The following is a 27,338-nucleotide window of genomic DNA, read 5'->3' on the forward strand; positions in this document are numbered from 1 at the left end:
TCCTTCAAGGCAGAGGAATCTGAGGGAGGGGCCAGAGCGGTGACTCCCAGTTAAAATGGAGGTCCTGAGACATTTCGGAGAGCTCTCCACAGTCTTCCCCAACACAGGTAGGATTTTGTGGGAGAGTCTGTCCGCCACTACCCCATTCTTTCCTAAAGTCAAGGTAAAGCACTGGAAGCCTGCCCCTAGCTATGCTGGAGGCTCCTTCCCAAGAACCTCCCCATGATATTATCAGTTGCTGCAAAGGCTCCCAGCATCCAGGCACCCCATGAGGTGAAGGGCGGGGAAAGTCTCCAACTGCTCAAAGCTGTCTGAGGTGCCAGCCCGAGGCTAGCCTCCTGGCCAGAAGAGATCAGCAGTTCACAATGTGGGGACTCAAGCTTTCTTGACCAGTTGGCTAGTTCCCCTGGTTGGAGTCTCTTGTACTATACACAGATAGTTTTGCTATCCACTTCTAGATGTAGCTTCTTGATCTGAAGCATTTTCTCTAGGTGCAGCATGGCCAGCAAGGCTGGACCTGCCCCCTGTTCTAGTTGCCTTTCCCAAGGTACTTGGTTTGGGGGAGGAGTCCAGGAATTCGCCTGGATACTTGAACCCACTTTTCTTTTCTAGATCTTTCCTGAGCTCCAAGGGGAAAAAGAGAAGATGGGAAAGGGCAGGAAAAGGAAGATTCTTAGGTTCGTCTTCTCCCAAGAGCTCAGATTATTGTGGAAACTTCTGGTCCTACAGCAGAGGCTAGATGTTGTTGGTGGGAAGATGTCCAGTGTCGCTTCCTCCCCTTGTGTTTCCTTCCCAAGCATGCTCTGAAAGTTTGTCTGACAGCTGCAGTAACCATTTCTCCTGTGCTGGGGCCTTCATAAGTTACCATGACAGTGAGCAGTCCTGGGAAAGTTTTAACCACGTTGGCTCTTTGTTCTGATGTAATTTCTCCCAGAAGATCTTCACTCCTGTGCTCTGGGGTCTTTCCCCCTGCTGGGTGGCACTGTACAACTCTTTCATCAACTTATCTCCTTGGTTAACAGCACAAAGAAACGGCTGATGTTTCTCTTAGTTTTTGCTTTGTGCAAAAGATGAAAAAGGTTAACAATCATCTTTTTAAAAATGTCTGTTTTAATCGCTTTGGACTTTGGGCAGTATAACTTTGCCTCTGAAAAAAGTTACTTTACTGAAATAGGTAAATTCTAATATTTTACAAGGTGCAGCCATTGTGGCTCTTGGTAATACACGATCCTTTCCATAATAGATGCCAGAGGAAAACTGCGTTTCTGTCAGGAGCCGTTTCCCCCCAAAATTATTGCAGGAACCATTGTCCTGGAGAGGTTGCAGAGAACCTCATACACCAACAGTATTTAGAATTGTTTTATTGGCAGAGCCTACCCCACACCCAATTATCTGTTAATAGAGAGCTATCTGTTAGCGGAACCCACCCCACACTCCAATATCTAGAGAACTAGGTGTGTCAACTTGTGAACTCCTGACTGAGGAATCGTGACCTATTGTAACCTCCTGGCCTAAGCGACCGATGTAGAGCACGCGGCAAGAGCCCAGGCTCCTGCCCCCCTCCCCCCACAAATTCTTCATCCTATATAAGCTGTAACCATACTCTAATAAACGGAGGCTTTGACAAGAACCCCGCTTGGCCTCCTTCCTCTTTTCCCGCCCATATCTTCCAGATAGCGTCTCTCTGGGACCCTGGAATTACTGACCCTGCCAGGCGGGTTACACCCCTAGACTGAGTAACCCGCCAAGGTGGTCCACACATTTAAGGCAGAAATCACATACGTCATGCCCCTTGTCAATAATATTTCCTATTCCAACAGGGAAAATTTCCTATAGGAGTTGATTCCAGATGAGAGTATTCTGTTGCACTTTTTAAAACTTTGTAGAAGTGGGAGAATTGATGTGTCTTAGGACACTTAGTGGGAGTGACTGACAAGAATAATCTATCGGTTGCCCCAAAAATCTGCACAAGTTTAAAAGGGAAGGGACATTTGAGACAAATGGAATAATGTGAATGTATATATGTATTTATTGAACTTGAAATAGATTTACTATAAGAGTCCAAAAGAACCTTCTCGGTTGGAGAGCAGTAGGAGCTGAAAATGGGCATCATCTCCTAACCTCAGAAATGTAAACAATGCCAGACCCAGGCATTGGCATGACGGAGGCTGACTTGGGAATCCTTGCTAATTCTGGCACAAACATGTTCATGGAGGCTGTCCAGGTGTGGCCTTTGACTGGTTTTCACTACAGGGTCTAGTGGTGTATGTGGTTCATTTTCATAGTGAGGCCTTCTGGCGATCAGAACTTTCTATAAGGGTTTCTAAGTTACACATATTCTTTCATACAAATGTATTCCTGAGGAAGTAAGCTTAAGAGAATTTTAAAACCAAGGACATTAAAAATCACAACTTTAGGTCATGTTAGAATACAGCTATCCTTTTGGTTAACGCAGAGAAAAAATAGTAACCTTTCAATTTAAAAAAATGATTTTTATTACAGTAAAATAACTATATCTTAATATAATAATATATTAATATATATTTGGAACACCAAATAGACTGGCTCAAAAAAAGAAAAGTCCTCTCGCCACATAATAATCAAAAAACTAAACCTACAGAGTAAAGAAAAATTATTAAGAGCTGCAAAGGAAAAAGGCCAAATAACATATAAAGGTATACACGTGACTTCTCAGTGGAGACAATCAAAGCCAGAAGGTTTGGTAAAGCATTATGCAGACATTAAGAGACCGCAGATGCCAGCCCAGACTACTATACCCAGCAAAACTTTAAATCACCATAGAAGGACAAAATAATATATTCCATGACAAAGCTAGATTTCACCAATACCTAACCACAAACCCAGCCCTACACAAAATAATTACAAGGAAAACTCCAACCCAAGGAATTTGGCTATACCAACAAAAAACCAGACAATTGATGGTCTCATAGCAGCAAATCCCCCAAAAGGGAAAAACACACAAATTAACATCACCAACAATAAAAACTAAATTAACAGGAAATAGCAATCACTGGTCATTAATATCCCTTAAGGTAAATGGACTCAACTCACCTATAAAAAAGCACAGGCTAACAGATTGGATACAAAAACAGAATCCATCCTTTTTCTGCATACAATAATACAGACATCATCTTTACCTCAAAGACAGACATCATCTCAGAGTAAAGGTTTGGGAAAAATATAACAATCAAATGGACCTAAGAAACAAGTGGGTGTAGCTATCCTAATATCTAACAAAATAGACTTCAAGCTAAAATCAGTCAAAAGAGGCAAAGAAGGTCATTTCATATTAGTCACAGGAAAAATCCATCAAGAGGAAGTCTCAATACTGAACATCTATGCCCCAAATACAAAGGCACCCTTATATGTCAAAGAAACACTTCTAAAGCTTAAATCATACATTAATCCACACACACTAATAGTGGGACACTTTATCACCCCTCTCTCACCACTGGACAGGTCAGTCAGACAAAAAATGAACAAAGAAATAAGAGAACTAACAGATGTTATGACTCAAATGAACTTAACAACCATCAATAGAATATTCCATCCAAACAGAAAAGAATATACCTTCTTCTCAGTACCACATGGAGCCTTCTCAAAAATTGACCACATACTTGATAACAAAACAAACCTCAACAAATACAAAAAAAAATGGAATAACCCAATGTACCTTATCAGATCACCATGGTTTAAAACTAGAAGTCAACAGCAATATGAATTCCAGAAAACCTACAAACACAGGGAAATTAAACAGTGTTCACCTGAATCATCAATGGATCAAGGGAGAAATTAAAGACTTCCTAAAATTCATTGAAAATGACCACACAATGTACCCAAATTTATGGGACACAATGAAAGCAGTGTTAAGAGAAAATACATAAAGAAGCTGGAAAAATCCTACACTAGTGAATTAACAGAAAATTACAAAACTTTAGAACAAAAAGAAGCAAACTCACTTAAGAGAACTAGAAGGCAGCAAATAATCAAATTGAGAGCTGAAATCAACAAAACAGAAACAAAGAAAACAATACAAAGAATCAATGAGACAAAGAGTTGGTTATTTGAGAAAATCAACAAAATAGACAAACCTTTATCCAAACTAACCAAAAGGCGTAGAGAGAATATCCAAATTAACAAAACCAGAAATGAAAAAGGGGACATAATAACAGACACAGAGGAAGTACAGAGAAGCATCAGGTCATATTTCAAAACCTGTATTCACAAAATTGGAAAACTTAAAGGAAATGGACAACTTTCTGATTAAAAATCACTTACCAAAAGTAAATCAAAACTATAACTGCTGAAGAAATAGAAACAGTCATCAAAAGTCTCCCAACCAAAACAAAAAACAAAACAAAATCCAGGACCAGATGGTTTCAGCTCAGAATTCTACAAGACCTTCAAAAGAAGAACAAATACCAATACTCCTCAAATTATTCTACACAATAGAAACAGCAGGAACAAAGCAAAACTCTTTTTATGAGGCTACAATTACCCTGATACCCAAACCACAGAAAGATATTACTAAGAATGAGAATTACAGACCGATCTCACTCATGAACATTGATGCAAAAATACTAAATAAAATACTGGCACAATCAAATCCAAGAAGACATCAGAACCATCATCCACCATGATCAAGTTGGCTTCATCCCACAGATACAGGGATGGTTCAACATATGAAAATCTGTCAACGTGGGCCGGGCGGTGGTGGCCCACGCCTTTAATCCCAGCACTCGGGAGGCAGAGGCAGGCGGATCTCCGTGAGTTTGAGACCAGCCTGGTCTACAAGAGCTAGTTCTAGGACAGGCTCCAAAACCACAGAGAAACCCTATCTCGAAAAACCAAAAAAAAAAAAAAAAATTGTCAACGTAATCCACCATAGATATGAACTGAAAAATAAAAACCATATGATCATCTCATTAGATGCTGAAAAGCTTTTGATAAAATAAAACATCCCTTTATGATAAAGTTCTTGGAGAGAGCAGGGATAGAAGAAACATACCAAAACATAATAAAGCAAGCCAACAGCCAACATCAAACTAAATGGAGAGAAACTCCCAGTTATTCCACTGAAATCAGAAACAATACAAGGTTGTCCACTCTCTCCATATTTATTCAATATAGTTCTTGAGGTCCTAGCTAGAGCAATAAGACAACAAAACAAGATCAAGGGGATACAAATTGAAAAAGAAGAAGTCAAGCACTCACTGTCTGCTGATGATAAATTCTACTAAGGAACTTCTACAACTCATAAACACTTTCAATAATGTAGCAGGATACAAGACTAACTCAAAAAAAAAGTAACCCTGCTGTATGCATGATAAAAGGGCTGCGGAAGAAATCAGAGAAACATCATTCTTCACAATAGCCACAAATAGCATAAAATATCTCAGAGTAACTCTAACCAAACAAGTAGAAGACTTGTATGACAAGAACTTTAAATCTTTGAAGAAAAAAATTGAAGGAAACACCAGAAAGTGGAAAGATCTCCCATGCTCTTGGGTATGCAGAATTAACATAGTAAAAATGGCAGTCTTACCAAAAGCAATCTACAGAGTCAACACAATGCCCATCAAAATCCCAGCAAAATTCTTCACAGACCTCAATAGAATGGTACTCAACTTCATATGGAAAAGCAAAAAAACCCAGGATGGCCAAAACAATCCTGAACAATAAAAGAACTTCTGGAGGCATCACAATCCCTGACTTCAAACTCTACTACAGAGCTACAGTACTGAAAACAGCCTGGTATTGGCATAAGAACAGACAGGAGGACCAATGGAACCCAATCAAAGACCTGGGTATCAGTCCATATACCTTTGAACACCTGATTTTTGACAAAGAAGCAAAAATTATCAAATGAAAAAAAGAAAGCATATTTAACAAGTGGTGCTGGCTTAAGTGAATATCAACATGTAAAAGAATGAAAATAGACCCATATCTCTTACCATACAAAAAACTCCAGTCCAGATGAATAAAAGGCCTCAACATAAAGCCAGCCACACTGAACCTCACAGAAGAGAAAGTGGGAAGTACACTTGAATGCATTGGCAGAGGAGACCACTTCCTAACTATAACCCCAGCAGCACAGACACTGAGAGAAACAATTAATAAATGAAACCTCCTGAAACTGAAAACTTTTGTAAAGCAAAGGACACAGCCAACAAAACAAAACGACAGCCTACAGAATGGGAAAAGATTTTCACCAACCCCATATCAGACAGAGGTCTGATCTCCAAAATATACAAAGAACTCAAGAAATTTGTCATCAAAAGAACAAATAATCCAATAAAAAAAATGGAGTACAGACCTAAACAGAACTCTCAACAGAAGTATCTAAAATGATGAAAAGACAACTCTAAAAGGAAATTTTGAAAATCCTCAGTCATCAGAGAAGTACAAATCAAGACAACTCTGAGATTCCATCATACACCTGTAAGAATAGCCAAGATCTAAACACTTATGACAACTTATGCTGGAGAGGTTGTGGGGAAAAGGGAACCCTTCTGCATTGCTGGTTGGAATGCAAGCTGGTACTGCTCCTTTCGATGTCAGTGTGGTGATTTCTCAGAAAATTAGGAGACAACCTTCCTCAAGACCCAGTAATACCACTTTGGGTATATATCCAAAGGATGCTCAATCATACCACAAGGACATGTGCTCAACTATGTTCATAGCAGCATTGTTTATCATAGCCAGAACCTGGAAACAACCTAAATGCCCTTTGATCGAAGAATGGATAAGAAAAATGTGGTACATTTACACAATGGAGTACCACACAGCAGAAATTAAGGGCATGCACCGCAGCCACCCGACACCTACAGCTACTAATGTGGCTGCTGGAATCTCAGGTGTGCACCGCTACTGCACGGCCTGCATGACTGACTAGTGTGGCTGGTCTGCATTCTAGTCTTCAGGCAAGCTTTATTCATTGAAGTAGAAATGAAGGAACACTGCACATCTGTCTGGACTGCCTTTTGGAGAGGGAGTGTCTTGAGAGGGTACAGAAAAAGATTCCATTTTGAGAGAGAAGAGACCACAGTAATTCTTTTGTACATTGTACATTGATAACAAGCACTTGGCCTAGTACCTCAAAGTTTTGTGAGCTCGATGCCAAACTTCTCACACTGCCCTATTTTCTGACCCTGAGCTCCAGGCTTTGGTAAGACACAGGCGCTGTGTATATGTGGAGAAGCATCAGGACACCCCAGCAGAACTTTTTTCTGCTTTGGCGCTGGGTCGACTGGGAGAAGTGTGGAAGGGAGAAAAGGAAGTGGGAGGAGTGGGGAGGCTGAGTGAGAGAGAATGGTGGCTGCAGGAATGTGACCCTTAGATCAGAGCATGGCCAAAGAGATGTGCAAGTCGTTCCTCCCTCCCTCCAGTTACGGCCTGCCTACAGCCAAAGCCTCCCCATCCTGTCTAAGTAACTGTCCACCCTTTGTGCAGACAGGCCTTTAGGCAAGTTGTTCCAAGGCATCTTTCCACATCTAGTCCATTCAGCCCGAGCTTTTGTGTTCCCTACCTGCTCTGGGAAAGCCGCAAGACTGGAATTTGTCAGAGCAGTCTGGTTGCTCCTGATTTGTCACCCTTGTCACCCTCCACTGCAACGAACACGTTTCTGTACTGCACAAATCTCCATCTAGGAGCTGTACCTAGCAAATGGTTTCTGCCATGGCCCATGAGGCCTGTGCAGGCTGAGGAAGGGCTCCTGGTGAGGGCAGCGGTTCAAATATGCCATGCTATGCCCTTGCTCGCTCTCCTCCCATGGAATATGTGACCTGCCGTTGCTGGGTGGTCTCCAGAACTGACCCCTCCTGTCCTCCATGTATCGTGGCGTGGGTAGCTCAGCCCTGGAAAGCTCCTCGGCGTTCGTTTAGCAGCTACAAGTTTAGATTTGAAATGAAGATTTCCTGGCAAGGCCATGGTGCATAAGGGGCAGTGTGTTGGCAAGCTGGGCAGGAAGCCCTTTTCCTGTTAGCACTGCTTCACCTGAGCATGAGGCCAAGCTCTTTCACAGGGCCAGGTAAGGGGAGTTGGAGCTCCTAACCCAGAATCCTGGCTTCCTGGGCCAACCATGAATTTCCTGGTCCAAATTCCTTCTTCCTAAATCTATTTTGTAAGGAAGGGAGTTCGCGGGGTGTTTGCCTAGGATGTAAGTGGTCCTGGGTTCAATTCCCAGTGCATCATAAAATGGTAAATATCTGTTATTCCAGCACTTGGGAAATGGAGGCAGAAGGACAAAAAAGGAAAGATCTTCTTCACCTGTGCAGTAAGGTTAAAATCAGCCAAAGCTACAGGAGATCCTACGTAACACCTCTCTCCCCAAAAACTGCTAGGATATAACAGAACTGCTTTTCCCAGCTGAGACTACTGAGCTGGTATCTGCCCCAGTCAGACGGGTTCTTTAGGAGGACAGGCTGCAGGATCCCACACATGGACCACCCAACAGGATTGATTCAAGGAAGCTACCTGATGGCGGACAATGAAAGGGGAGGCTTGTGACAATTCAAAGAGCCAACCTTAGCACATGTTTGCACTATACTTCTGCAAATGACTGCTACCACAGATGTAAGCCACCAGCGTTCAGGTCTTAGATTGGGGGGGGGGGTACTGTCTGTTTTGTTAAGGGACAAAATTAAAATTTTCTATATATAAAAAATATTTAATTGGTCAAAGTGGCACGTGCCTTTTCTCCCAGCACTCAGGAGGAAAATGCCTGCAGAACTATAGGAGTCTGGGGCCAGCACGGTCTACTCAGTGAATTGCTAGACAACTAGAGCTGCATAATGACAACCTGTTTCAAAAGTAAACAAGCAACATTATGCAAAACATCAAATAATTAACCTTTTACACCCCCTCAAAACGGTCACAAAAAGTAGGCAAATACATAGGGTCCCCTCTAAGCCACATGTAGCCCGTGTGTGCCGTATCATTTACAGGAAAGGGCATCGTCACACTGAGATCAGGCAGTACCTGGGGAGTTAGAATGACTGAGAGCCCTGCTCTGGGGGACAGTATGCTTCCTCGCGGCTTTCCTAGGTAGCTGCTGCAGTAGGTCACGACACCACAGCACTTTCTCTCCATTCTGTTTCTCAGAATCTTTCTTATTTTCCCTTTGATGACCTTAAATCCACAAGGTAGTCATTGCAGTGCAGTGAATCAGTACTGGAACGAGCCCCCTCTTTTCCTGCTGGAAGCTGGAGCCACAGCTGATACTATTGAGACTCAAACAATGTGCCCCTCTGCTGAGGCCAGAGCCTGGGGCTAATGTAGTCCTGCAGTCAGAAGAGGAATTAGAAGAAATAACCCACCATACTTTCTGAAGCTTGCTGCTGCTAAGCTTCTGTAAGTGAGGCGGCTATTAGAACCATGAACACGACTCTAAGTTTCAACATGAGATGGGAAGGGAAACACTAACTGGATGGAGTACAATAAAGTGGGTGGAGGATCATGCTTTGGGTGGCCCAGGGACGTTTCAGGGGTTTGTTATATAAATGGGGCCATGGGATGAGCAAAGAAAAGGACAGAGCAATAAGGCAAAGTCATGAATGCCAGCCAGCAGGAATCTACAGGTTAGGTGAGCTGTAGAGGGGTCACTGTTAGGAAACAGGAAAACGACCCTCAAGGGGAACATCTTTTGCCTCTGTTTCAGTTTGGCTCTGTTGGTGAAGAGAAACCATGACCATGGCAACTCTTATAAGGCATAGAATTGGGGCAGGCTTATAGGTTCAGATGTTTAGTCCATTACTATCAAGGTGGGAAGCTGGGTGGTGCCAAGTGAGACATGGTGGTAGAGAAGGAGCACAGAGTTCTACATCTGCATCTACAAACAGTAGAAACAGAGAGCCCACCCTTAGTGCCACACTTCATCCTATGAACCCACACCTACTCCAACAATATCTTCAAATATTGTCATGCCTGGTCTATGCGCTCATTCTTATTCAAACCAGCAAAGCATCCGATATTCACAAGGCCTGTCCATTACGTGACAGTAGACATTAATGCATTTGGGGGTCCCAAGGGTTGATGGTTGTGACCAAGCAAGATGGAAAATAATGAAAGCTTCAGTACTAGGGTTTCCCAAGAGAACTGCACCTGGCTTTCCCCTGGCTCTGACCTTGCAGCCTTTCTGGTGAAATAGCCATGGTTTGGGCAGAGGGGAGTATGGGGACCAGACAAGAAGCTTTCATACTTCCCTGGTCTCCCTGGCTGCTGCAGCTGGACAGCAGCGAAAGCTGAAAGGGAAGGCATTTTCCATTACTCCCTCCACTCATGCTCAGGCCTGGGCACCAGGTGGGGAGCTTGGGGAGCACAATGGGGCACCAAGTTTCAGACATGCATGGCAGGATTCAGTGTGGATAATGTGAAGCCTGGGACCTGCCCTCCCTGGGAAACTTCAGGAGTCTTACCAGGCAGGATGTAGGAATATGGCTAGGCAGATCAGGAAGGAGGCCAGTGTATTGCTTGACTTGCCCATTTACTGGAGGGCACAAAGGGCTGGAAAGAGACACTTCTCTAGTGGCAAGAGGTTCTTCCCAGCCTGTCAAGATCCCTAAGGAAAGCAGAGAGACAGTTAATTTAACCATCTTGCTGGACTGCAGCAGAGGGGACAACGAGGCCACTGGGCACTTTTCTGGTACAGTCCCCTCAAGAAAGAAGAGGGAATGATGAGCTCCAACCCTAATCAGTGCTCTCATCACTCTGGCTTCTAGTTTATCAGAGATGCTGGATCAAAGGCAAAAGGTTTTCCTAGTATCAGAGAATGCAGCGCAGCACTGGAGCCCTTACACACCGTTCCATTAAGGGGCTTCATCTCAGCTCCTGCATGATGTGAGTTTGTGTTGCAGAGGTATTTCAGATCTACCATCACTGCACATTTCTGACATCTTGACTTAGCTGCTGGGCACAAGTTCTTTGCTTAACACCAACTCCTCAAGCTACCAGAAACTGATTCAGAGAGAGAACTCCCAACTCTAATGCTATTTCTCTAGGTCTAGATGAAACACTGTTGTGTGGAAAGCTATCACTGCTGTGATAGCCCTGACAAGGACCACTGGGAAACTCTATGTTCCTTGAACAAGTTTTGGTACTTGGAATTGTCGCCCTTTGTTCTTATTTGAATAGCTTGCTGCAGTGACAAGGCTTCTGTACTTTGGTTAGCAGAAGGGGTCTCAAAGAGCAGTATTCCGAGTTGAAAACACTGCACAAGTGCCTTGCCCATTACCTTCTGATACAACCCAGGAAAAGCTCATGGCATCCTGAGAGTTACTTTACAAAAAACAATACTGCATAAAATAGAAAATTCTCTATATTTTATAATTTTAATGTCAGAACAGAACAAACACAATAAAAGATATTTTAAAAACCCCATAATACACAATACCCAACCTGCTATACTGTAGAAAGGAGATTTTCCTGCCTTGAGGAAGTAGGGCAGAATAGAAGAGATCCACTGAACATCAGAAAAGGCCAGTCAGGACTTCTTGGGTCGTGGTTCCAGTGGGTCTGGAGATTCCAATGAAGAAACCAGAAAGCAGAACGGTTTCTAATAACAGCTGTGCCAAGTCCTTGATAATTTTCTTATTTTTGTCCATGTAGGTCTTCTGTCGTAGGGGCTCCACAGTGGGCGGGCAGAATCCATCTCTTGTTGCTTTTTTGGTCATCAGGTTCCTATTATAGTGTTATCTTGAAATTCTTGGGCCACATAGTTCGCTTGATGTTGCCTGTTCAGACATAGCTGCTTGTCATAATGTAGCTTAGTGAAGGTGTAAGCCTATTGGAGACAGGACAATCAAAACTCTTTCTTTGATACCGAGTCTCATATGGTTTAGCCTTGGCTGTGCTATACCTGCTTAATCTTCTTGGTTTTCTTTGTCTTGTCTTTGCCACTGCTGTCCTCCTCATCTGCACCCACATCGTCAATCTTAGGCTGCTTCTCCCTTCTTGTCCTCCTTTCTAATATTTTTCTCTTCCTCTTTCTCATCTTTACTCATCTTTCTCTTTCCTTCATCCTCTGATTAAATCACTAAATGTAATAATGAGTTGTGAAAAACTCAGCACCAGCCAAGCCAGAGGCCAGGAGCCAACAGAACAGCCTGCTCAGACTGCCAAACCCATACTCACATAGAGTGATGGGACAGCCCATGACTTGCTTCTTCACGACTACCTTGACACTCCCCCCCTCTTGTTTGTTTGTCCTGATGGGGTTTCTCTGTGTAGTCCTGGCTGTCCTGGAACTAGCTCAGTAGGCCAGGCCCTCCTTGAATTCACAGAGTTCTGCCTGCCTCTCCCTCCCGAGTGCTGGGATTAAAGGTGTGTACCACCACTGCCAACCCTGTCTGATTTTCTGAGGTGAGGGATCAGATCGGTTACACAGTCAAAGTGTCACCTATATAAAGATGAATCATAATATCGTATGAAGACATGGAATTAAAACTACGATTAGACCACTTTAAAATACACTGCTCAAGACTTCTGACTTACTCAGCAAATTCTACCCAGCACAAGGCACACAGCTAGCTCACCGTGGTCTGCATGAACTGTGAAGGACCCAACAGTTAATCATTTAAATGTGTGCATCAAGCAAGACTAGCTTATAACCCTGAGGGTTGGAGATGAGGCTTCTACTGTCGTCTAACTTAAGATATTTTCTTGGACTCACATAGTGAATCTTTCCCAAGGCCTAGATAAACATATCCACAGTCACATCATTCCATTTCTCCAAATGTCCCTTCTCCTTCACATCTGGGGCAGATGTGTGGCACCAACAGCTGGATTATTCTATTCAATCACTCCCACCAAGCGTCCTAATGTGCATCAATTCTCCCACTTCTATGAAATTTTTAAAATTCAAAAGAATCCTCCCTTCTGAAGCATTAGAGATTAACTCCTGTAGGGAACTTTTATTGTTGGAGCAGCAAGTATTTAAGAAGAGGCATATGAACTGAGTGATTTCTACCTGAAGTGCAAAGCTCTCTCCTCTGGCCTCTATGAATGAAAAAATGATGTATTAACATGAAACTTAATTTCTGGACATTGTAAAATATTAAAGTTAACATCTTTCAATTAAGACAAAGATATCACTGCTTTAAGTCCTAAGAGATGAAAATGTACATCTAGGAATAAAAGGATGATGTATTAACATGAAACATAATTGTTGCACATTGTAAAATATTAAAGTTAACTTCTTTCAATCAGGTGGCCTTATTCAGAGACATAGATAACACTGTTTAAGTCCTAAGAGATGAAAATGTACGTTTTTAAAAGACGTTGAAAGTCAGTGAGAAGGGAAATCAAGAGTGGAAAACATTTCAACAATGGCTGTACAACCAATGGAAGGCTGCATTGTATGATAGAACTCAGCTAGGAGGATCAGAACCTCAACTCCTACTAATGCATCTTGGGAAAAAGTGCAGAATTATAGTTAACTAGATTAAGGAACACATAATGCCTGTACACTTATAAATGGATAAATTGCTAACTAGACCTTTTGCCTCATGTGACCAAAGGAAAAACTAAGAGAAAAGGCAGCCATTTCTCTGGGCTGTTCCCAAGGGCATTAGTTGATGAAACAGTAATAAGAGAACACCAGAGCACAGGAGTGGAGGGGCTCAGGGGACAACTAAATAAGGACCAAGAGCTATGAGGTAACAGCTCCAACATAACTTCACTGTGAAGACTTGCATAGGCCCCGACACTAGTAACATAGCTGCTGAAGCTGACCAGACAGCCTAGTAGCTGTAGGCCATGGGTGAGAAGGAAGCACAAGGCGAGGAGGCGCCAATGTTGACCTTCACACCACCCAGCATCCAGTCACTGTTGGGGGACCCAGAAGCTTCCACAAGAGTCTGAACTCTTGGGAGAGGAGAAAGCTGTGGAACTTCCTGTTCCTGCCCTTTACCCATTTCTCCTCCCACTCCTCTGGGAGCACAGGAAAGACCTAGAAAGGGAAAGTGCAGTGGGTTTAAGTGTCTGACAACTTTTGGGCCCTTCCCCCAAACCAAGCGTCTTGGGAAAGGTGTCCAGGACAAGTAACAGATTTGCTAGGCTGCCCTGCGTCATGCATAGAGCAGACCATGGTGAGCAGACACTTCAGACCCAGGAGCAACATCCTGAAAGGAATAAAAAAACGGCTGTGTACAGTATAGAAAGCTCCAAGCAGTAGCAGAGGCCACATGGAGATGGAAGTCCGAGCCCCCACCTTGTAAGCTGCTGACCTAGTTGCCCCGGGAAATCCTTCCTTGCTCTTGCCCTGCACAGAGACTTTGGCAGCTGCAGGCCTTCCTGGTTCATCACAAATGGGTGCCTGGATGGTGCCAGTCTTGGAGACAGCAGGTAAGATAATAAGACTCGGGAAGGAGCCTCCAGAAAAGTCAGGGACAAGACTTTCCCTTTACAGTAAGACAGAGTGGGCTGGCACAGATAGACTCTCCCACAAAAACCTAAATGCCCGGGGGGGGGGGGGGGGGGGCCGCGGGGGAGCTATAGAGAGCTCTTCTACAGAGTTGCCTCCAGGATCTCCATGTTAACTGGGAGCCAGGGGTTAGGCTCCTGGCTTGGACAGAATTGAAGCACTGGCATTAAGTGCATTGATGGCCGCTGCCAGCCCCCTTCATATTCTAATGCCTTGGTTTTTTGTTATGGAGAGGGCGGGGAACCTGTGTGTGTGAGCAGGAAGTTTGTCTCTGGCTGCCTGTGGAGGAAGAAGCCACACTCGCACTAGAGCAATTTCTTCCAGCAGTGTCATGCCATGGCCTGGTTACAAGGGAAGGAGAACCAGGACCCCAGGCCTTTCTGTCAGCAACGCGGAAGCACAGCCCAGGGCAAGGGGTGGTGCTGGTCAGGATGGCACAGTTCATTCCATGAACTGAGAACAGCACTTGTTGGGGAGGGGAATGCAATTCTGACTACAGAGGAAAGACCCAAAGCTGCTGACAGCGTTGGTCTACTTATTTCATGTATTTCTACTTATTTCATTACTAAATAAGTAAGAAGGGCTTGGACATAGCCCAGTTACCTGAGCGCTTCCTAATACGCACAGAGCCTGGATTATATCCCCGGTCCCAGGACATGGTACTACATGCCTGCAGTACCAGTACTTAAGAGGAGAAGGCCAGGGTAAGAGTTCAAGGTTATAATCAGTTTTTTCTTGTCTCATTAAAAACAATGAGTAGGTAAAAAACAGACTGTGTCTACGTGGGCTACACTCAGGATGTCCTGGCTCCACGGCTGTATCTCTGTGTGGTCCTAGCATCAGGTACAATACAGGCCTAGCTGGACAAAAGGCTCCCCACATCACACAGCGGGAACTTCCTCCTGGACCCTGGATTAGACATAAACCACACCCAAACACTGTTTTCACAGACAGATCCTTTACTAAGCAGGGAAGAAAGGTTAAAGGCACAGCTTTCAGACTCTGGCTGAAGAGCAGCAGGAAATGACCTTGCAGGTGTAATTCTTTTAGAAGAAAGAAAATGGAGGTCTGCGCTCCAGTGCTCTAGGTTGGGGTGATGCATTTCAGTTGAACACGTTAATTCGGTGAACCAAACGGGGCTTTTGACCGCTAGGCTTAAGATAGCTTTAACTTGGTAGTCAGCCTCCAGAGAAGGAAATGCCCAATAAGCTAATAGACCTTGCCTTGATAGCTTTAACAGTGCAGTCTAGGGGTTCTCGTCAAGGCTGAGGGAATTGGGGAGGATCGCAAGGCTGCCATAGCCACAAGCTCAGTGAGCCAGTGCCACTTCAATCCCCTTATACTCAGGGTCACGTTCAATAGCTAGACCCGGGGCCAGCCTTCTGTCCTGTCCTAGGAATTAGGCCATGGGAAAGCACAGGGAACCGTGGACAGGAAAGAGTGTTTATTTAATCAGAGGGACTTTGAAGGCACCTGGTTTATGTCCGTGTCAAACAGGCATTAAATGACAAGGAATGGAGACATGGAGAATAGGCATGGAAGAAACGGGGAGAGTGAGATCATCAGATCACATGACACAGCAGTCAGCCCTGAAGCCCCCATCTCATCTTTATTTCGCCAGTTAGACAGATATCATTGGGAAGCCCTTACTTTCCCCGAACCTCAACCCCCGGTGCTAGGTATTCTGCCCCCATCAGCAGCTTGCAGCTTAGAGACTAAGGGCTCCCATATTGTCATCTTTCATTGTACTGAGGAACACCCCAAGTCTTTTAATTAAACGCTCTCTGAGGTCATGAAACTCCTTCATTTGTAACCTAAGCCCATGAAGAGGCTGTCAAGGCGCTGAAGTAGTCAAAGAGGGATATGGAGATGATGAGCCAGCTTTTATGTCTAAGGACCAAAGATGAGTATTAACATTGTCCCGCAATAACAAGTCTGGCAGCCAGGAAACTTGGCATCAGTAGCTAGCCTTATCAGGCTGTAAGGAACAGAAAACACCTGAGCCCAGTTTGGTCATCAGAGACCTTGGGACTTGTAAAAACCTTGTCGGCCTGATTACCTTTGCAGGTGAAGACATCAGTGGTGCAAAGATACAATATTTTCTGATGTTAAAAGAACGTCAAGCCCTTACCACTGATTAGTTCCTAGATGTTTAGTTTAACATATATTTATCCTCCGTTTCTTTAGGTCAAAATTGCAGGAGCTACAGCATTATCCTTTAAAGTGAAAAAAAATTTTAAAAGCCAACTAGATACAGCATATTAATCGTGCATTTAGGTATTTTTATATACTTCTGATTTTATAATTAGAATTTCTCAATTAAGCATTCATTGATGATCCATAATGACTTTTCTGGGGGCCAGCTATGAAAGCTAAGTCTGGGCAGGTCATCCAAAAAAGTTTTTTACTTCCAACTATTATCACCCGGGCCTCTGGCCATGGATAATTTAAATGGAGCCTAGAGTCTCAATAGTTTACCCTGAGACAATGCCTGGCAGGCAGAGTTACCCAACCTCCACCCAAGAGCAGACCATTCAAAGGAAATTCCTGGCATTCCAAGCACTGTGAATAGAAACACCTGCCAGCACTTCACCAGGACACCCTAGACAAATGTCAGCCAATCAGGGGTCCTGAACCTCAGAGATGCCTCACCCCCACCTTTACTACTTTAAAAACCCTATTCTAATTGAGCTCGGGGCTCTCCGGATATTCCAGTATGTTAGACATGCAGAGAGACTGAGTTTGCAAACTTGACTAAAATAAAGGCTCTTGGCTTTTACATACGGGACTCAGTCTCCTTTGTTGGCTTTTGTGGGGACCCACGGATTTGGGCATAACAACTTTTTGCTAAGAATAGTAAGGGATTTTATGAATATAAAAATATTTCTACATCAATTTCTAATACACTTAGGACAATTCTCACCTTTAGTTGTAGGGGCTCTAGAGAAGTCATGTAGAAAGAAGTGTATGACAAAGTCAAGTTCTACTTATGACATAATTGCAGTTCACAATAAATATGCACACAGGTGCATCTGTCAGTACATACAACACAATCAAATGTACTGAATGCAAAGGCAAAACAAAATTGAGCACTCACAGTGCATGTTCTACTTAGGCAAACACCACAAAGCATTTACAAAAGGATCAATAAACATATTAGTTGCCAATATTTCTTTTAAATAATATTACATTCTTCCTTTCTTCCCAACAACTTGTTGAAGGATAGCTTGCTACTTCCCCTTTTCTCTCTGAAATCATTCTGGAATTATGACCATGGTGTCTTCCTAACTTTGCATTTACATTGTCTCGTCCTTGCCTTGGGCTGTCCTCTATGGAGAAATAGTCGAAGGTTGGCATTATGCACATCTGTAGTGAGTTCCACCACAGATCTCTACATAGCTGAGAACACTGAAGGTCCCAAACACAGACAGATGTCAAGTGATGGCCATTCACTACTAGGAGCTTGGAAATTTGTATAAAAAATGCATTTATTCTGTATAAAAGATCACTTTTAATACAGGGTAAGCTCTCTTTAAGTATTTCCTTTGCCAGAGTCTGATCATTTTCAGGTCATGGGGAAGCACACATAAATATCTACATGTTTATATTTTAAGCAATCAAATGTAGTTAAAAGAAAATGGTCAATTGTGGCATTAGGACCTGATTTTATAACTGATTTTAATATTCTCCAGAAAAGGTATATCCAGCCCGGCATGGAAAACTTCTTTTACTCCTAGTACTCAGAAGTCATAGATGGGCAGAGTTTTTTGAGTTTGATGCCAACCTGTTTTACTCAGGGAATGCTAAGTAGCACAGGAGAGCTACAGAGTGAGACCTGTGTCTAAACAAAAAATAAAATCCGGATTCAGAAACCAAGAGACATTAAAACTGTGTGTGCTTGTGTGTGTGCGTGTGTATGTAAAATCCTTGTCCAGGCACCATGTTAATCTTCTCTGTACATTCCAATTTTAATATATTCGCTGTAGAAGTGAGCACTGCAGAAAATAAACATTTGAATGAATGAATTTAGAAGGATACCGAACTAGGATGAATGAAAGAATGCATGAAATAATAAAGAAAATAAAAAGGAAGGGTGGTGTGAAGGAATGGCTGAATGGGAAAAACAATCAAAGCAATGATGAGTTAGGACGGAGAAGCAGAGACTTCCGAGTTGTTTCCAAAGGTGTGGGCCTCAACACTGGAGTGCAATTGACACTTGGGGCAGGTCTGTGGGGATGGCGAAAGGCAGGTTGCCATGTCTCAGGCCTCTGGGTGGAGAGAGATGAAGTACCGGACTAGAGAGAGTGCAGCTACCTGAACAGCAGTGGCAGTAGCCTTCTCTTGCTTCGTTTCTGCCTCGTTATTTTCATAGGCAGATAAGAATAATGAAAGACCCCCGGTGTGGGGAGACTCTCACTCAAGTCTCGGGATAACACGACCCCCCCCCCCCCAGTAACTCACGAGAGACCGTCCTTGCTGCAATCACATGAGGTTTATTCAACAAAAACAAGACAGGAACCAGTGCACTGGGGCTGAGACTCATTACCCACGCAGGGGAGAAGTTCGACCTCGAGTAACTGGAAGAAATCACAGACCAGTAATCCAAAGGGGTAGGGAGGGAATCATAGAAAATTCCAAAAGATACCAATGATAATCACAAGGGGCAAGATTATTCTCAAGATTAAAATCTAACTTCATCTTCAGCTAGTTCCTGAAACTGAACCGGCTAATCCTAGATTTCTGATTTTTCTCTCCCTGCTTAGATTTTTGGCTCTATTTTTTCCTGCTAGGGGGTCTGAATTTATCCAGGTCTTTCATAATGACCAATGTGAGAAGCCTGTTAATTCGCAAACCCAGAAAAGTGTACAACACATCTAGGAGTCGGTGCCTACTCTGTCCCAAGCAACAAGGAGGGGTACATGTGTTTCAGAGGGAAGAAGTGTTAAAAGTAGCTGGCAACAGCCAGTGTGACCCAGCATAGAGTTACTGAGCTATTTGCCTTTACTTACAGGAGTACCGGGCTGAGGACCTTGCACAGTGAACACCTACAACCCCAGATCCATCCAAGGTGGACCTATAAGGAACACGAGGATACGAAGGTACAGAAAGAGGCAGAAGGACTCCACCTATGCCTCTTCCTCTCACTGCATCCTTGCCTAGATCCGGAGAGTCTAAGTGGATGATCTGTCCCTAAGCTAGCAGCTGCCCAGTGCATTTTGGGAGCTCTCAGCAGCTGCACATAGATCTGTGGAGATGGAGACACATGAGTGATTGGATTGACTGAATTAGGATCCTCAGTTTGAGACTCTCCTAGAGCTACATACAGTTGGGCACCCACCACCACCATCATTATCCAAGTGGATAAGACCCTCAATGCACCTTTCCTGGAATATCCAGTTTTAGGACCTACGATTCCAAACTTAACTCACAGGCTACATTTAACCTTTTGAAAATTTAACCCAAAAGGCCAGACTTCAACTCTCTTTTGAGAGTGGGCCTACACTTGGATCCCTAGGCAGAATTTTGAAAATGTGGCAAGAGAAATTTTCCAATAATTCAGTTTTAATTTTTTTGTACTGCTGCCCTGAGGACCATCTTCCCAGCAGTGTATCACTAACGGGGATCCATGGAGTCGGCATACTAAGACATCTTTATCTGAGGGGAAGGAGAAAAGACACACACACACTTGATGGGTTCTTTCTTCTGTATTGTCCTCATTCTTTCTCTGGCCTTTTCTTTTCTCTACAGATTACACACCCAACAAAATCGTTCATGAAATATAAGAATTACAATGTAGTTACATTCTATTTTTGAAAGAAATGATTATATTGGAAACAGGTTAAAATATATTTTTCATTTGCCTTACATAATTAAAGCAAAATCATCTTAAAAATTCATATAGATTTACCCTTAAGTAACATTTTATAGGTTAGGAGGGCATGAGGGACCAGGGTATTTTCCTTACCAGGTATTTTGCTGGCAGGCTGCATATTGAGCTTACAGAGAATAAATCAATCACTTTTTAAGTATCTTGAAATGTAATCTCATAAGGAATCACAAACCTAAAATTTTACATATGAAACATAATCAGTCAGCTCTATTTAGGTCTTTAGGGAGTATGCTTACGCATTAACAGATTTTTGTATCAGGAGACTGAATGTAGAAATGGTATAGCAAATTAATCATCATCTTTGATCATGAACCAACTCTAGCAAGGAATTCAGCTAATTAATATTAATTGAGGTGCTGAGTTTTGATCCCTAGCCTAATGAATGTGATGGGTTTCTATGAATTTTATATTGTTTTTTTTAGAATTTTTTATCTTAAAGCTGTTATCAAAACATCTTAATCTAATCTGAAGTCATTTTAAGACTTTTAATTCAGTTGTGATGCACACTGAAACCTGTGAGTCTGTCTTTTAGCATCAAGATTAAAAGATCTTGACCTGGCTCCTGGGACTCAATAGTTTGCCTTAGTCATTAACCCGAATCGTGATCTATTCATACAGCTCCTGAAGTGAAGCTGATAGATACTGGCTGTGTCACATTTCCTTGTGGTTGTTATCTACCGTCAAAACTTTACTTAAACTGACACTATTATTATCAACTAGACAGTACAGCAAAGGAAGAAATCATCTTCAAAATAATCCATAGTTAAAAGTTCCCAGTCAGATGAGATTGAAGAATCAATAATAGAATATAGAAACAAATGGTGCATTCCAAGAATATAGAAATATAAAACTGTAAGCCCACACACATTTTGGAAGAAAAAACAATAAAGCTTGCAACTACTGCCTACCTTTAACAACCACTTTCTCTCTTAAGCACAGACATCCTGGCAGCCACTGTGTACAGAGGTGAACTTTTAACGGTTGTCTCCTGCCCTCCAGCTTCCCAGCTAGGCAGGTACTGCAGACAAAGGTTAGCTTCTAACTATCGCCTCTATGGGACTCTCTTGCATTCACTTAATTTTTAACTGTAAAAAAAATTAATTGTTCCCCTATGTGAGTCTACTTTCTGCCTTGCATTCTTCCAGGGACAGTGGGAAGTAGCCATGTCAGCCACAGGATGTCACAAATATCATAAGTTAATAACCTATAACCAAAAGTTATAAAACTTAAAATGGGGGCTGGAGAGATGACTCAGAGGTTGAGAGCACTGACTGCTCTTCCAGAGGTCCTGAGTTCAATTCCCAGCAACCACATGGTGGCTCACAACAATCTGTAGTGAGATTTGGTGCCCTCTTCTGGCCTGCAGCAGACATGCAAACAGAATACTGTAAACATAATAAATAAATCTTTTTTTAAAAGTTTAAAATGTAATGTGACTTTAAGCCTGACTTCCAGGTTGTAAAAGCTCTTTGTTCCACACCTGGTGCTTGATTTTATGTAAAGAAGAGGCCGAAAACCAGGCCCCATTGCCACAATTTCAGAAACCTGATCTCTGGATGTGGTCAAAGCCATAGCTGATAAGGTTTGTGTGCCCCAATTGTGACTTTTTTCTTTTTCTGGAATAAAACATCCACAGGGGAGGATGAGTGGGGTGAGAGTGATGGTGGGAGTGATAACTTTGGATGAAATGTAAAATAAAATTTAAAAAAAGATTATTAAACTGGATGTTCTTCATGGAGAACGCAGCTGAGAGAAATCCAGGTTCTACTAGTGCCACATGTCTCATATTTGAGAAACAAAACTAAACTATGAAGTTGCCCTGTGTTTCTGAAATACCTTGTTATGACAGAACCATATAAGTGATGCACAGACAAATAAGGGAATACGTGGATTAATATCTCATTACAACATCAGTCACACTCAGAAATAAATAACAAAAGTTAGGAAGCCTCACTCATAACAACGTCAAACTGATGCTGAGATAACCATGCCAATGATCCCTTGGAGAAACAATTTTTTAATATATTGCAGGAAGCTTGTAAGAATGGATAATTAAAATACACCTTCCACATTTATGAAAGGAACACATCATTTGTGTATTTGGATGGGTTTACGGTCTGAATAAAATCTTTAAAAGCAGCAATCTCAGGATGGTGTTGTGAAAAATTTCAACTTTGCTGGAATGAGTTCAGAGTGAAATCTCATCCTGTTAATAGCCTCCCCTTTTGAGGTGGTAACACACACCCTCCAAAGGACTACATGTCCCCAGTTGTATAAATATCAAGACTAGAAAAGAATCGATATCAGTCCGAACCATGACACATCTGCAGTCTCCCTCACGACTGTGGTATTAGAACTGAACAGGTCACTCAAGGAGTATCAGTATATGACTATATGACTCAAAGGCTGCACACATTCTGTTCCTCTCCATCTCTCTATTCAAGCTGGATAGTAATCTAACACCCCTTTCATTCTTTGAGATGATCAACCCCACCCAAGTCCAGCTGATATGAACCATCAAAGAGATCATGGCAATGCTCACAGATGTGCCCTGGGAGTCATCTGAAGATCACTCAGAGTGGCATCAAAAGGTACAAAGTTCAACTGAGGAGAAAGAATGTAAAAAGTATCATGAATAAAGCAATCCCATGAATTTAAAAAAAGACCTAGTAGTTTATAAACGAGGATGGATAATTAAGATAGATTTCTTCATCATTCCAAAGCCCCTCTCACATTCACAAAACTTTATAGGAAATTACTAATTAGGGGAAAATGTTAGGATAACTTTTCTCATTTCTTTTATCTCTGCTAAAAAATTGGGTATTTGGACAGTCACCAAATCTGAAAGTAGTGGTTTTTGGAGTGTAGATTTTATAAAATTCATTGAACCTTATCTCATTTTCATTCCTCTTTAATATCTAAGAATATCTCAAAAAATTGCTTTATGAGTGGAACCCTGGAACACAGACTGTTCCAATACTGAGGGGAGCTGAGAGCCAGCCAGCAAGGAGTATTCCAATACTGAGGGGATCTAAGTGACATTCACAGCAAGGATTGGACCAAGACACTAAGACACTGCTGGCCTCATTTGAAGGAAAAGATGAGTAGGTGCCAATGCAAGAATTCATCCAACATCCTAAATAGCAATATGGTAACACCAGAACCCAGAAGACACACAACAGGAAGACTTGCTCATCCCAACACAGAAGAAGTAGAAGAAAATGACTTTAAAAATAACTTTATAAAAATGATGGAGACCTTTAAAGAAGAAGTGAAAAACTCCCTTAAAGAAATGGAAGAGAAGACAAACAAAAAGTTGGAAGAAATTAATAAATCCCTCAAAGAAAACCAAGAAAAAACAGTCAAGCAGGTGAAGGAAACAGTTCAAGACTTAAAGACTGAAATAGAGGTTATAAACAAAACACAAACTGAGGGAATTCTGGATAGGAAAAATCTGGGTAAAAGAACAGAAACTACAGAGACAAGTATAACCAACAGAATACAAGAGATAGAAAAAAGAATCCCAGGCACTGAAGATACAATAGAGGAAATAGACTCATTGGTTAAAGAAAACATTAAATCTAATACATTTTTAACATAAAACATTCAGGAAATCTGGGACATCATGAAAAGACCAAACCTAAGAATAATAGGGGTAGAAGAAGGAGAAGAACTCCAGCTCAAAGGCACAGAAAATATATTGAACAAAATTATAAAAGAAAATGTTCTCAACCTAAAGAAGGATATTCCTGTGAAGCTACAAGAATCTAACAGAACACCAAATAGACTGAATAAAAAGAAATACATCTTCTTGCCATATAATAATCAAGACACAAAACATATAGAATAAAGAAAGAATATTAAGAGCTACAAAGGAAAAAGATAAAGTAATATATAAAGGTAAACCTATCAGAATTACACCTGACTTCTCAGTGGAAATCATGAAAGCCAGAAGGTCCTGGAGAGATGTGCTGCAGACACCAAGAAACAATGGATGCAAGCCCAGACCACTATACCCAGCAAAGCTTTCATTCACCATCAATGGAGAAAACAAGATATTCCAGGACAAAAACATTTAAACAATACGTATTCAAAATCCCAGCCTTACATAAAGTACTAGAAGGAAAACCTCAAGCCAAGGAAGTTAACTACACCTGGATTAACACAGATATTTGATAACCTCCACCAGCATAACCCACGAAGGAAAACACACAAACACTACTACTGAAAAATAACTGGAGTTAAAAACCCCTGGTCATTAATATCGCTTAATTCACCTATAAAAAGGCACAAGCTGAGAGAATGGATAAAAAAAAAAAGGATCCAACCTTCTGCTATTTATAAGAAACACAACTCAACCTCAAAGGCAGACACTACCTCAGAGTAAAGTGTTAGGGAAAGGTTTTATAATCAAATGGACCTAAGAAACAAGCAGGTGTGGCTATCCTAATATCTAACAAAATTGATTTCAAACTAAAAGCAATCAGAAAAGATGGAGAAAGACACTTTATACTCATGACAGGAACAATTCATCAAGACTAAGTCTTAATCCTGAATATCTATGCCCCTAATACAAGAATACCCACATATGTAAAAGAAACATTATTCAAACTTAAATCACACATCAAACCTCACACACAAATAGTAGATTTTAACACTCCTCTCTCGCCAATGGACAGGTCAACCAGACAGAAACTTAACAGAGAAATAAGAGAACTAACAGATGTAATGAATCAAATGGACTTAACAGACATCTACAGAACATTACACCCAAACAAAAAGTATATATCTTCTTCTCAGCACCTCATGGAACTTTCTCTAAAACTGATCACATACTCAGTAACAAAGCAAACCTCCACAGATACAAAAAATTGGAGTAACCACCTGTGTTTTATCGGGTCACCATAGATTAAAGTTATTTAACAACAATACTACTACCAGAAAGCCTACAAACTCATGAAGACTGAACAGTCAACTACTGAACTCACCCTGGGTCAAAAAAATAAAGAAATTCAAGTACACATCAAAAAAAAAATCATCCATCATGATCAAGTAGGCTTCATCCCAGAGATTAAGGGCTGGTTCAACATACAAAAATCTATCAATGTAATAAATAAACTGAAAGAAAAAAGTGATATTGGAAGTGAGGCATCACATACACTAAAAACACAAAGCTGACTTATAGAAGCAACTGTAGCTTTTGTGCAAACATTCATATCATTTTTCTTGTTTGTATGAAAATGAATCATATTCTGAAAGCAAAAGTCAGCTACCTTATAAAGCTTCAAGTAATTCTTAGTACTCTCCTTAGATTTAAAAAAAATTCAAGGTCATCTTGTAGCCGTTATTTTGGTGAAGTTAAGATTTAATTTTGTTTACAGGTAAGACTTTTTTTTTAAAGGCGATCTCAGACCTTTCATATACTGCTTTGTATAACTTCTAAACCAAAGGTATTCTTTGTGTGTCTATGGTGACATTTGAAGATTTTGAATAAAAGGCCATTCTATTCTTGAAAAAAAGGAAAAAAAACATATGATCATTTTATTAGATGCTGAAAAAGCATTTGACAAAATACAATACCCCTTCATGGTAAAGGTGTTGGAGAGATTAGGGATACTAGGATCATACCTAAATATAATAAAAGCAATATACAGCAAGCCAACAGCTAACATCAAATTGAATGGAGAGAAGCTCAAAGTGATACCACTAAAATCAGGAACTATCCACTCTCTCCATATATCTTCAATAAGTTCTTGAAGTTTTAACAATAGCAATAAGACAACATAAGGAGATCAAGAAGATTCAAATTGGAAAGGAAGAAGTCAAACTTTTGTTATTTGCAGATGATATGATAGCATACATCAGTAACCCAAAAAACTCTAAGAGAAAACTCCTGCAGCTGATAAATATCTTCAGTGATGTGGCAGGATACAAGATCAACTCAAAAATATCAGTAGCCCTCCTATACACAAAGGATAAAGAAGCTGAGAGGGACATCAGAGAGACATCACCTTTCACAATAGCCACAAATAACATAAAATATCTTGGGGTAACACTAACCAAAGAAGTGAAAGACCTATATGACAAGAACTTTAAGTCTTTGAGGAAAGAAACTGAAGAAGACACCGAAAAATGAAAAGATCTTCCATGCTCTTAGATAGGAAAGATCAAAATAGTAAAAATGACAATCCTACCAAAAGCAATCTATAGTTTTAATGCAATCCCCACCAAAATCCCAACATAATTCTTTACAGACCTTAAAAGAACAATAATCAAGTTTGTATGGAAAAACAATAAAAAAAACCAGGTTAGCCAAAACAATCCTGTACAATAAAGGAACTTCCAGAGGCATTACCATCCCAGACATCAAGCTCTGTTATAGAGCTACAGTAATGAAAACAGCTTGGTATTAGCATAAAAACAGAGACGTTGGTTGACCAATGGAATTGAATTGAAGACCCAGATATTAATCCACATACCTATGAACACCTGATTTTTCACAAAGAAGCTAAAATTATATAACGGAAAAAAGAAAACATCCTCAACAACTGGTGCTGACATAACTGGATGTCAATCTGTAGTAGAATGAAAATAGACCCATATCTATCACCATGCACAAAACTCAAGTTCAAATGGAATAAAGACCTCAATATAAATCTGACCACACTGAACGTAATAGAAGAGAAAGTGGGAAGTAGCCTTTAATGCATGGGCACAGGAGACCACTTCCTATTATAACCCCAGTAGCACAGACAATAAGAGAAACAATAAATAAATGGGACCTCCTAAAACTGAGAAGCTTCTGTAAAGCAAAGAACACAGTCAATAAGATAAAAAGGCAGCCTACTAAATGGGAAAAGATCTTCACCAACCCCACATCAAATGGCGCCCAGATGTGTGGATAACTGAGTCCACAGAAAGCCTGAGAAAGCTTGGAAAAGAATAGAGTAAAGCATGTTTCTTGTGGCAATTTCTTGGGTCTGCTCTGCTTGCTAGAGGCAAGCAAGC

General features: G+C 41.4%; 1 protein-coding gene and 1 non-coding gene across 2 annotated transcripts in view; both read right to left on the bottom strand.

The window, feature by feature from the left end:
* The window catches only part of LOC101983873 (zinc finger protein 420-like), a 115,025-nt gene that overhangs the window by 7,960 nt on the left and 79,727 nt on the right, over window positions 1-27,338 (bottom strand). The gene's annotated exons all lie outside the window — the stretch shown is intronic.
* Window positions 18,324-18,432, bottom strand: LOC113455803. The gene has a single exon (XR_003376762.1). It is a non-coding gene; the product is annotated as a U6 spliceosomal RNA (small nuclear RNA).

The sequence above is a fragment of the Microtus ochrogaster genome, unplaced genomic scaffold (genome assembly GCF_000317375.1).
Source record: "Microtus ochrogaster isolate Prairie Vole_2 unplaced genomic scaffold, MicOch1.0 UNK124, whole genome shotgun sequence".
Lineage (NCBI taxonomy): Eukaryota > Metazoa > Chordata > Mammalia > Rodentia > Cricetidae > Microtus > Microtus ochrogaster.